Raw genomic sequence first — 12825 nt, forward strand, 5'->3', positions numbered from 1 at the left:
AACACAGAGGCGTTCCCATAGTGATGGGGACGCTTCTAGTTAGAATATACTACGAACTGTGTACATGACTGCCCCCTGCTGCCTGGCAGCACCCGATCTCTTACAGGGGGCTGTGATCCGCACAATTAACCCCTCAGGTGCTGCACCTTAGGGGTTAATTGTGCATATCAGAGCCCCCTATAAGAGATCAGGGGCTGCCAGGCAGCAGGGGGCAGACCCCCCTCCCTCCCCAGTTTGAATATCATTGGTGGCCAGTGTGCGGCCCCCCGCCCCCCCCTCTATTGAAATATCATTGGTGGCCAGTGTGCAGCCTCCCCCGACCCCTCCTCCCTCCCTCTATTGTAATATCATTGGTGGCCAGTGTGCGGCCTCCGTCGGCCCCCCTCTTTCCCTTTATTGTAATATCATTGGTGGCCAGCGTGCGGTCCCCCCCCTCTCTATATTGTAATATCATTGGTGGCCAGTGTGCGCCCCCCCGGCCCCCCCTCTATTGTATTAATATAATTTGTTGTCAGTGTGCGGCCTCCCTTCCCCCCCCCCCCCCGATCATTGGTGGCAGCGGAGAGTTCCGATAGGAGTCCCAGTTTAATCGCTGGGGCTCCGATCGGTAACCATGGCAACCAGGACGCTACTGCAGGCCTGGTTGCCATGGTTACTTAGCAATATTACAATATTAGAAGCATCATACTTACCTGTTGCGCTGTCTGTGACCGGCCGGGAGCTCCTCCTACTGGTAAGTGACAGATCATCAAGCAATGCGCCGCACAGACCTGTCACTTACCAGTAGGAGGAGCTCCCGGCCGGTCACAAACAGCGCAGCAGGTAAGTATGATGCTTCTAATATTGTGATATTGCTAAGTAACCATGGCAACCAGGCCTGCAGTAGCGTCCTGGTTGCCATGGTTACCGATCGGAGCCCCAGCGATTAAACTGGGACTCCGATCGGAACTCTCCACTGCCACCAATGATCGGGCAGGGCGGGGGAGAGGGGAGGCCGCACACTGGCCACCAATGATATTACAATAGAGGGAGGGGGGGGGGGGCGACGGAGGGCGCACACTGGCCACCAATGATATTACAATAAAGGGAGGGAGGGGGGGCCGACGGAGGCCGCACACTGGCCACCAATGATATTACAATAGAGGGGGGGCAGCGGGGCCGCACACTGGCCACCAATGATATTCAAACTGGGGAGGGAGGGGGGTCTGCCCCCTGCTGCCTGGCAGCCCCTGATCTCTTACAGGGGGCTATGATACGCACAATTAACCCCTTCAGGTGCGGCACCTGAAGGGTTAATTGTGCTGATCACAGCCCCCTGTAAGAGATCGGGTGCTGCCAGGCAGCAGGGGGCAGTCATGTACACAGTTCGTAGTATATTCTAACTAGAAGCATCCCCATCACTATGGGAACGCCTCTGTGTTAGAATATACTGTCGGATCTGAGTTTCACGATGTAACTCAAATCCGATGGTATATTCTAACATAGAGGCGTTCCCATGGTGATGGGGACGCTTCAAGTTAAAATATACCATCAGATTGGAGAAAACTCAGATCCTATGGTATATTAACTCCTGACTTTACATTGAAAGTCAATGGGGGACGGATCCGTTTGAAATTGCACCATATTGTGTCAACGTCAAACGGATCCGTCCCCATTGACTTGCATTGTAATTCAGGACGGATCCGTCTGGCTCCGCACGGCCAGGCGGACACCGAAACGACTTTTTTTTCATGTCCGTGGATCCTCCAAAAATCAAGGAAGACCCACGGACGAAAAAACGGTCACGGATCATGGACCAACGGAACCCTATTTTGCAGACCGTGAAAAAATACGGTCGTGTGCATGAGGCCTAAGTGTGAGGAGCTGCATGGGCCTCTGCAGTCTGATGTCTACTAAAAAGATCCTCCACCCCTTCATGCTGATGACAAATGCCAAACGTCTGAGAGAAAGAAGCAAAGAATTTATAGACTGTTTAGGAGTCGGACTATAAGGGACAGTGCGTAATAGCAAAGGTAACACATGTCGATGGTTCTGCACTTTGCTGCTTGTGGTGTGGGTATATTAATTCAGAGCCCACCACACTTTGGAGATGGATTGGCCACTCAATATACGATCTGCACCGCGCAGTGGGAATTGCAGAAGGGGTTAAATGGCATCTGTCAGCAGATTCGTCCCTATAACACTGGCTGACCTGTTACATGGGCGCTTGGCAGCTGAAGGCGTCTGTGTTGGTCCCATGTTCATATGTGCCCGCATTGCTGAGAAAAATGCAGTTTTTTATATATGCAAATGAGTCTCTAGGAGCAACGGGGACGTTGCCTTTACACTTAGAGGCTCAGATCTCTCTGCAACTGTTGCGTCCTCTGCACTTTGATTGACAGGACCAGGCAGTGTAAACGTGATCACCCTTTGTCCTGATTTCTACTAAAGTCTCCCACTGCGCCGTGCGCTTCTGTATCCGGCGCGATACAGGAATGCGGCTCACAGTACAGAAGAGAACGACCCTGTTGCTCCTAGAGGCTCATTTGCATATATTAACTTCATTATTTCATTTTTCTCAGCAATGCGGACACATATGAACATGGGACCAACACAGATGCCTTCAGCTAGAAAGAGCACATGTAACAGGTCAGCCAATACTGCTGACAGATGCCCTTTAATGAGAACAGAATTGCACGCCTTTGGTCAATTTGGGAAGTTGTCTAGATTTAAAAGGGAGACACTATACAGCCTGCTTTCCCATATACAGCTTTGGAAAGATTGTGTGTGTGTGTGTATTTAGAGACTGGTCTTATCCTCACAAGTGTTATTTGCCAGGAATACCTCAATAAATGTGGTACAGAAAAGACTATGGAAAACTCATTTTTCATTCACAAAATCAATTTGGGCCATTTATCAAACTGGTGTAAAGTAGAACTGGCTTAGTTGTCCATAGCAACCAATCAGATTCCACCTTTCATTTTTGACAGCTCCTTTGGAAAATGAAAGGAGGAATCTGATTGGTTGCTATGGGCAACTCAGGCAGTTTTACTTTATACCAGTTTGATAAATGACCCCAATGTTTTCAAACCTAAAATACAAGTTGACTGTTTTACATAAGACACTATGGGGCAATTTATCATTCCCCCCATGCCACTTTTGTGGTGTAAAAAAGTCACAAACTCCATGTTTGCTACTTTTTAAATGCCATTTGCAGCAAATTTTGTTGCAAGTGGGCCGCCCTTCAGAAAAGGGAAAGTGGCAAGGGAATCGGTGGCTCCAGAGGGCCCGACTCACTCATCTTCATATGTGCCAATTTTGTGACACAAATAAAGACAGAAAAGTATGTTAGCTCTGAGCTGCCTTAGATTTTATTCTGGCACTCGGACTGGCAGAGGATGCGCCTAATTTATAACAAGGCGTGCACCTCATGATTAGTTAGGCGCATCCTCCGGGAGCGCAGAGCATATAAAAGACCAGCGCAAACCGCCGTCCTTTGATAAATCTCCCCCTAAGTTATGTGACAACTTTATAGTTATAGTCTCTGAAAGAATAAGAATGTAAATCATTAACAGACTTTAAAGCTCACAATCATCCCATAAATAGAGTCTGTCCTCGGAGCCAAAGCAGCTTGTGGTTTGGAGAAATGAGATCTGCCCAGCACATCAGCCAAGAAGGAAATATGATTTACTGGCCATAAAGTGTATTTACAATATTTAATAATAATCCGGGGTCACAGCTGGAACCTAAGACGCTATCGCTGCTTAATGCTGCTCCACCGAACCAGCTGCGCAAAAATCTACACTACAGTAACACGGGTCAACGGGTGCTATATATCAAGCTCCTCTGACTACAGTAAAATCCCTTTAGTCCAGAGGCCTTACAGGGACTGTCTCACAAGGACATCGTCATTTGAGATAGAAGCCGGTAGATCGCCATGAATGTCTTGTGGATATGAGACTGAAAGATCTGAAGCCATTACAAGATGGCGCTGGCATCCAGGACCACTCCCCACTTATCTATAGTTTACATTTCTTACCTATGCTGATTGTGCAGAAGAGAAAATTAATTTTTGTATAATGACCAATGGAACAATGCCACGGCCCTCAGGACGCCCCCTCTGATGTATATATATATATACTGCTTACCCTCCGCTAATAAATGAAAATTCTGCTTTGATCCTTGAGAGGTATCAGTGTGGTTTACTCCAATGTGCACGACTTACTAACAACTTGCAATTTGGAGCAGACAGTTGATAAGATAGAATAGCTTGTGTGCATCCAAAACAAATACGGCTACCCGAACCCCTGTGATCCCCTATTATTGCTGGGGGAAAGCACCATCTGACTTTAAAGTCCTTTAAGGAAAATGTTGGATTACATGCTGACCATGTAATGAATGGAGGGGCCAGTTCCACCAGAGCACAAGACGTTCTTAGGCTGTGTTTAATGTATACAAAAAACGTATACGTTAAACGCATGCCATACACTGGCAACCATCACCATAAAGTTCCATCGTAAAAAAAAGTATACGATAAAGTATATGTCTTTTTTAATTGACTCTGCAGGATAGAACGGCATATGTACTATGTTTTTCCATCAAAAAACTATGCAAAAAACCTGATGTGAACCCCTCCTTATAGAGCAGGTCTCTGTTTTGGCTCATAGAGGGTGGTGCTGAGCAGGGGCCCCCTCTCTATGATGTCCATGTGAGACAACCCATTTTAATTATTTTTTTATTTTATGCACTTATATAGCGCTACTATATTCCGCAGCGCTTTACAGACATTAGCATCAAGCTGTCCCCAGTGGGGCTCACAATCTAAGTTTCCTATCAGTATGTCTTTGGAGTGTGGGAGGAAACCAGACGAAACCCACGCAAACACGGGGAGAACATACAAACTCCATGCAGATGTCGTCCTTTTTTTAATGAAGCTAATTATCACACCTAACCATGCCCACTTCCCCATCCTCTTTTCAGAAATGGTGAGGGTGACGTAAAATATAAAAAATATGAAAATTTGGTGCAAAACGTCACCTGAGCCCAAAATGTGCAACTTTTGCAGTGAGAAAACTGCCAATGGTGTCCATTCCCACCATTGTACTCCTTCTCTTGTACTGCTCCTGAGTTATGCCGTGTGCCTGGCATGATTACTGTCCTTCACAGAATTGACAAAGTCTGAAAATCTCTGTGTAAGGGGTGCTGGGAGATTTCAGGTTTTAGGGTATGACCACAATGCAATTGCATATGGAAAGTCCACTGTGTAATACAGAAGCAGCAAATGGTGGCGATTTAAAAAAAAATCTCATCCATTTGCTGGAGAAGACTTCCACAACGGAGTACTTTCAAAGTACAGATCTGAAGTCAGTGGGAAGTCAGTGGGAGCAGCGCTGCAGTGGTGTGAGCGCTGTCCACTAACACTGAACAGCTGATCGGTAGAGGAGTGGGGTGTTGGACCCCTATCAATTAGCTAGTGATGGCCTATCCTTGAAAATGGCTGGAACACCCCTTTAACTTCCAGCAGCTTTGGACTGTAGCTGGCCATACACATTAGACATGCATCGGCTGAACCCATGATTCTGTCTTGTTTGGCTGACCAACTAACGCACTGTATATGGTGGCTTCTTGACTCTTCTCCAGGGGTTGATGTCAGGGGGAGATAAGGATTGAGCACATTAGATTCAGTTGCCCATCAGGAAGATAAGCCAGAGGAGCTGCATATTCACTAGATGCGCATTCTCAAGCTGAGCAGGCACATGTATGGGAAGATCTGGAGAGATAGTTGTCAGCCAAATAAGCATTCTGTTTAATATGTATGACCAGTTTATGTCCCAGGCAGGTCAGTTGTATACTATATTATAATCTTATGGATATAATGTGTGTGGCGAAACTAACCTCGCCACTGGGTTTTGGAGGGGCCTGTTGTCCAGCTTCTTGCCTCAGGATTATGGCTCATAAACTAACTTTGAAGGAGAAGACAAACCGGCCGCACAGCCTAAATCTGTGGAACTGTTTTGGGAAGGAAAGCCATGCTTGCGGTCGGCCAAATGTGACTTCCATGGAATTCGGGAACCTCTGCTCGGATCTGGGTGATTTTTGGATATGTTGTTCACCCAGATCAGAGCTATCCATGGATGTATACATTATGGGGATATGTGGGGTTTTGAGGTGTTTTCTGTGTTATGGGAAAAATATGTGTTTTCTGCCTGTGAGTGATTAAGTTAGCCCATTATGTTTGGTAATTGTATCACAGGCAGAGCCCAATGTGTTTTGGTAATTGTATTTTGTTAATTGCGTCACAGACCATGCCATTGTGTTCGTTAATTGCGTCAAAGACAATGCTATTGTGTCTGTTAATTGCGTCAAAGACAATGCTATTGTGTTTGTTAATTGCGTCACAGACAATGCCATTGTGTTTGTTGAATAGGGTTAGTTTTTGTGTTTAAACCGTAAAGCTGTAAAGGATTGGCTGCTATGTCATGTCCTCAGTTCCCAACCAGGTCCACGGGGGTGGTACCCTTGTTGGAAAATGTGTATATAAGTCAATGCTGGTGTGTTCAATAAAGAGTTCCTGTTTTACCTTCAACATAGAGCCTCGTCTCATGTGTGTGGGGATTGCTATACGCTGTATACTCCCCTGGCTATAACCCTTAGCTCTTGTGAAAGCTGTTCCTGTTCCTTGTTCCTGTGGTGGTTACGGTGTAGAGCGGAGTGCTTGGAGTCCTTAGGAAGCGCTAGGAGTATCCATCAACGGAGGTACCCAGTCGGGGTGCCAGGCGTTCTGTTACAATGTGCATTTTAGCCATGAGAAAATTTTGCAAAAACTCATAACTTTACAAAAGAAGAGTAATATGAGGTGAGCGGCCTGCACTGAGCCGTCCATCAGGTGACCCCTTCATTATAACACATTTCCTGTCTAAAAAGGCCAAAAATACAATGCTTTATCTCATAAATAAAATAAGCCATCTGTGTAAATCATTTGTGTGATTTCCAGCAAAATTCCTGTAAAAATATGCATCATGATGAGGAATAATAAGACCCATATGGTAGATGAAGATACATTAGCAGCAATCATGTGTATTTATAAGCATACATGAAATATTCATTTGTCAATTTCTAGACTCAGAAGCAATGTTTTTTGTTACTTATTCTATCCAGAAGTTTTTGCTATTATTGCTTAGTGCAGTATGAATGAGAGAGGTTGCAACATAATAACACAAGTGGGCCGTATCATTTATATCTACAGTATCACAGGGAGAGCTAAGGAGGCAGTACTATAATTTCCTACATTATTCACAGAGACAAGGAGGCAGTAATATCAGTACCTACATTATTGGCAGAGACAAAAGGGTGGTACTATTAGGGTTTACATCATCGACAGAGACAAGGAGTCAATACTATCAGTGCCTACAGACAGGGAGTGACAGAGACAAGGAGGCAGTAATATATGTGCCTACAGCATTGACAGAGACAAGGTTGCAGTAATATCAGTGCCTACATTATTGGCAGAAACAAGGAGGCAGTACTATTAGTATATACATAATTGACAGGGAGGCAGTACTATTAGTGCCTACATCTTTGACAGAGACAAGGTTGCAGTACTTTCAGTGCCTACTGTACATTATTGACAGAGACAAGGAGGCCGTACTATTAGTGCCTACATCACTGACAGAGACAAGTAGGCAGTACTATCAGAGCCTGTATCATTGACAGAGACAAGTAGGCAGTACTATTAGTGCCTACATTATTGACAGAGACAAGGATGCAGTACTATTAATGCCTACATCGTTGACAGAGACGAGGTAGCAGTACCATCAGTGCCTATATTATTGACAGAGACAAGGAGGCAGTACTATCAGTGCCTACATCAGTGACAAGAAGAAGGTGCCTACATCATTGCCAGAGATAAGAAGGCAGTACTATTGGTGCCTACATCATTGACAGAGACAAGGAGACAGTACCATCATTGCCTACATTATTGACATAGACAAAGAGGCAGTACTATTGGTGCCTACATCATTGCGAGAGACAAGCAGGCAGTACTATTAGTGCCTTCATCATTTACAGAGACAAAGTTGCAGTACTATCAGTGTTTATATCATTGACACAGACAGGGAGGCAGTACTATCAGTGCATACATCATTGACAGACACAAGGTTGCAGTACTATCAGTGCCTACATCATTGACAGAGACAGGGAAGCAATACTATCAGTGCCTACATCATTGACAGAGACAGGGAAGCAATACTATCAGTGCCTACATCATTGACAGAGACACGGAGGCAGTACTATCAGTGTCTTCATCATTGACAGAGGCAGGGAAGCAGTACTATCAGTGCCTACATTATTGACAGAGACAAGGAGGCAGTACTATCAGTGCCTACATTATTGGCAGAGACAGGGAAGCAGTACTATCAGTGCCTACATTATTGGCAGAGACAGGGAAGCAGTACTATCAGTGCCTACATCATTGACAGAGACAGGGAAGCAATACTATCAGTGCCTACATCATTGACAGAGACAGGGAAGCAGTACTATCAGTGCCTACATCATTGACAGAGGCAGGGAAGCAGTACTATCAGTGCCTACATCATTGACAGAGACAGGGAAGCAATACTATCAGTGCCTACATCATTGACAGAGGCAGGGAAGCAGTACTATCAGTGCCTACATTATTGACAGAGACAAGGAGGCAGTACTATCAGTGCCTACATTATTGGCAGAGACAGGGAAGCAGTACTATCAGTGCCTACATTATTGACAGAGGCAAGGAGGCAGTACTATCAGTGCCTACATTATTGGCAGAGACAGGGAAGCAGTACTATCAGTGCCTACATTATTGACAGAGGCAAGGAGTCAGGACTATTGGGATCTATCGATATCATTTACAGGGAGAGTCAAAGAGACAGAAGTTTCTGTGATCATTCACAAAGACAGGGTAGCTGTAGTATCAATGCCTGCATCATTTTCAGAGAGAAATGGAGACATACAGTAGTATGTTCTATGTACAACCATTTTCCCTTGTAAAAGGTGTCTTTAGCCCTTTACGTAGCCCATTCTTTGCTAACAAATTAAGGCTGTGTTCACTTCTGCACTGCGCTGAATGGATCCCACTCACGACGAACACCAGCGGCCCTCGAAAGACCCCACTGATTTATAATAGTCAGTCACGTTTCTCTAAGATACCTGTTGTTATGGCAAGAAAAATAGCTCCCACGCAGATTTGAACAGTTTATTTTACATTAAGGAACTGACATTTAAAGGGGTAATCTCACAAAGACAGACCCTTTTATAAAGAAGCTGTTATCACCCTGGCAAGCCACGTCCAATTATACTCTTCTCCTGCAGTGCCATTCAAAGGACTTACAGATATCACATCCATGTGGCCTAATGGGGGACATGGTTAGGAGTTGTCTTTACGAGTTAGCAGTGATGTAGCTAGAAATGACTGGGCCCCACAGCAAATTTTTGAATGGGGCCCCCCTCCCCAGTAATTGTTTAGAGACCCCTTCCTTTCATGCCGCCCCCATTCCTGTGGCTAGTATAGATCGCTCTCTCAGACCAGGCCCGGCAGCTGTTCCATCCGTTTCCTACACTGTCTATACTGTCACTGTATATCATTTCATTGTGTAATACTGTTGAGGGGGCCCTGACAAAATCTTTTAGTCCTCCTACTCCTGGATGGGCCCCTTTGGGTCAGGGCCCCAAAGCAGCTGCTTCCCCTATAGCTACGCCCCTGCGAGTTAACTTCTTTAGGCCACCTGCAGAATACGTGCGGTTTTTCCGCACAGATTCCCTTGCGGAAAAACCTCAGTACCAGCAAAGTGTATGAGATTACACTAATCTCATGTACACTTTGCGGAAAATTGTATGCCAATTATGTTTATGTTTTTAACTGCGGATTTCACCCTTTTCAATGGAAGGGTGAGACCTGCTGCAAAACTGCATCAAATCCACACCAAAAATCGCAATTATACATTGCGGATTGTGGTGCAGATATTCTGCAGAAACGCACACAAATCCGAATGGAAATTCATCCGGATCTTATGTGCATTCACCCGCACCCATGTGCAGGTGCCCTTAAGGTACACCTATACAATAATTAAATTCGGTATATACTGATTGTATCTTTGTGGACATCATATATCTTAAGATATCGCTTCCATTTTTTTCTACTTTCCTTGGATATCAGTAATATAGAAATCAGTCAATAGGTGGCAGCATAAGTCACTAAAAACACAGAAGAGGGATGTCAGTGCAATGCATTTTCCAACCGATGAAGTGATGCATACAGATGACAGTAGATCTACAAGAGCTAGGTTAAGATTTAAAGGGAATGTGTCATTAGAAAACTTTTTATGTTATTTTTAATTTTCCATGTGGATATCTATATTTAAACAAAAACCCTAAAATCCTACTCTTTTCACACAGGCCTCTATGTCTAATAATAGGCGGCACTTCTTGGTCTGTACAGATCACTTTACTGCAGTTACCTGCTTATCTGTCATTCTAATGCTGCCTGTAATGATATCACCTCTGTGTATAGATAAGACAGGATCCACCAATCACGATAGGTGATTGTCAAAGCCTTTCTACGGTTTCCTTGTGCAATGACCTCTGCACAGGTCACAGAGCATGCCTAGAAAAATCTCCCATAAAAGTCAATGAGGTCCCCTCCTGACCATTGTGTCTATGGCCAAAGTGGCTGCTATAAAGCAATTTTCTTAATGCTTTTTAGATGCTGTTAAAAAGGGGTTGTCTCACTTCAGCAAATAGTATTGAACATGTAGAGAAAGTTAATACAAGGCACTTACTAATGTATTGTGATTGTCCATATTGCCTCCTTCGCTGGCTGGATTCATTTTTCCATCACATTATACACTGCTCGTTTCCATGGTTATGACCACCCTGTAATCCAGCAGAGGTGGCCGTACTTGTACACTATAGGAAAAAGTGCCAGCCTCTCTGGTGACCGCAACCATGAGAGTGTGCATACATGTAGGCTGGAGATTTTTACTATAGGGTGCCAGCACGGCCACTGCAGCTGGATTGCAGGGTGGTCGTAACCATGGAAAACAGAAGTGTATAATTTGATGGAAAAATAAATCAAGCCAACAAAGGAGGAAATATGGACAATCACAATACATTAGTAAATGCCTTGTAGTAACTTTCTCTACATAATAAATGTTATTTGCTGGAGAGAGACAACCCCTTTTAAGAACAGCTCAGGCAAGATGCCCCCCCCCCAAAAAAAAAATATTTAAAAATCACAATCAGAAAATAAGACCAGGATATCTGTTGGTATCTGGTTTTAACCAACAGATAAAGTTTTTGGTGACACATTTCCTTTAAAGTCCAGTTCTACAGTAAGTTATCTATTGACATGTCATTGAGGCTTCAGAAGATAACCAGTTATGGTCTGTGAGGTGGGACTGCTGCCAATTTATAGCACAAAGAGGAAAACCACCCGAACCTCTTCAGCACTGGTTAGAATGACTACAGATTGTAATATTGACTTTTTGCTCACAATTAGATTGGGGGTCCATAATGCCTCTAAGGCAGCTGCCAATAGTTCAGGGTTTTTTTATGCAGTTTTTGAAGCCAAAAAAAGCAGTGTATTAAACAAGTCATATCTCTCCTTAATGCTTTCTCCCCTTTTATGCACTCCTGATTTTGGCTTCAAAAACTGCATACAAAACCTAAACATTTAGCAGTATCTTAAGGAGAGGATTACCGACCTGAGGAATAAGCAGAAACCAGACATTTTCTTTCAAGGGATTCTGGTTTTCCTAATGACTATCATCATTTTTGAGTACTTTCCAACATGAGGTTTGGGGCACAACTACTAACCTGAATAATAAACCACTGAATGAGAGTAGAACACAAACAAAACTGAATACCTAAAGAGCACAGTAATTTGCTTAAACAATTTTCTCCTTTCTTGGTAGGCAGTCAATGCCCCTGAAGAGACTTGTAGCTCTAGGCTAATAAGAGGACTATCTGTCTAGAGCAGACATTGTGTCATGCATCCATAACCAGGGGTGGACTAACCATTCAGATACTATGGACTAACCGTTTGGATACTGAAGGATCATGGCAATAGAGATTCCATAGTCCATTACAAAGTCACTTTTAAAGGTTTTATAGGAGTAGAATATTGATGACCTATCCTCAGGACATCACTATATGATTGGTGGAAGTCCAGCTCCCAACACTCCCACTGATCAGCTGTTTGCAGAGGCCGTGGCACTTCATTGAGTGTTCTGGGCTCTTCCTAGGCCAATGACGGTCATTGGTCACATGGCCCAAGCCCAGCTCAGTCCCATTCAAGTGAATGGGCTTGGGTTGCAATGCCTCGACTATGAATTCTATCTCCTGATTTTGCTACTATGAACTGTTTTTTGCTAACATCAAACGTTGCCCATGGATTCACCCCAAAAGCACTGACCTCCACCTGTGGCAACCCACACGATCTATTATTTAGGAAGGCCTTGTGTCACACTGTACAGTTTATGTGTGGGGACTGCAATAAAAAAAAGTAAGAGGTCCTCTGATGCAATTTATTCAACAAAATAAACGCGTAAGGGTTACTTGATCTATAACGCTCACTGGCTCAGATCAGACTGTTGTAGTGACTCCTCTCCTCCCTGCCGGTCATTACACTGGTTATCTACAGTATTTCTTGTTAAAATAAGTCTATAAATTGTCCATAAAGCTGTACCCTCATACATTCTCATCTAGGTCAACCAACCCACTCGTACTCTTCGCACAGCGGATGAACTATGACTCTCATCCTCACTTATGATATCCTACCGTCTGTAGTACTGTACTTCTCCCATGCAGCAC

This window comes from Bufo bufo, chromosome 5, assembly GCF_905171765.1.
Source record: "Bufo bufo chromosome 5, aBufBuf1.1, whole genome shotgun sequence".
NCBI classification, from domain to species: domain Eukaryota; kingdom Metazoa; phylum Chordata; class Amphibia; order Anura; family Bufonidae; genus Bufo; species Bufo bufo.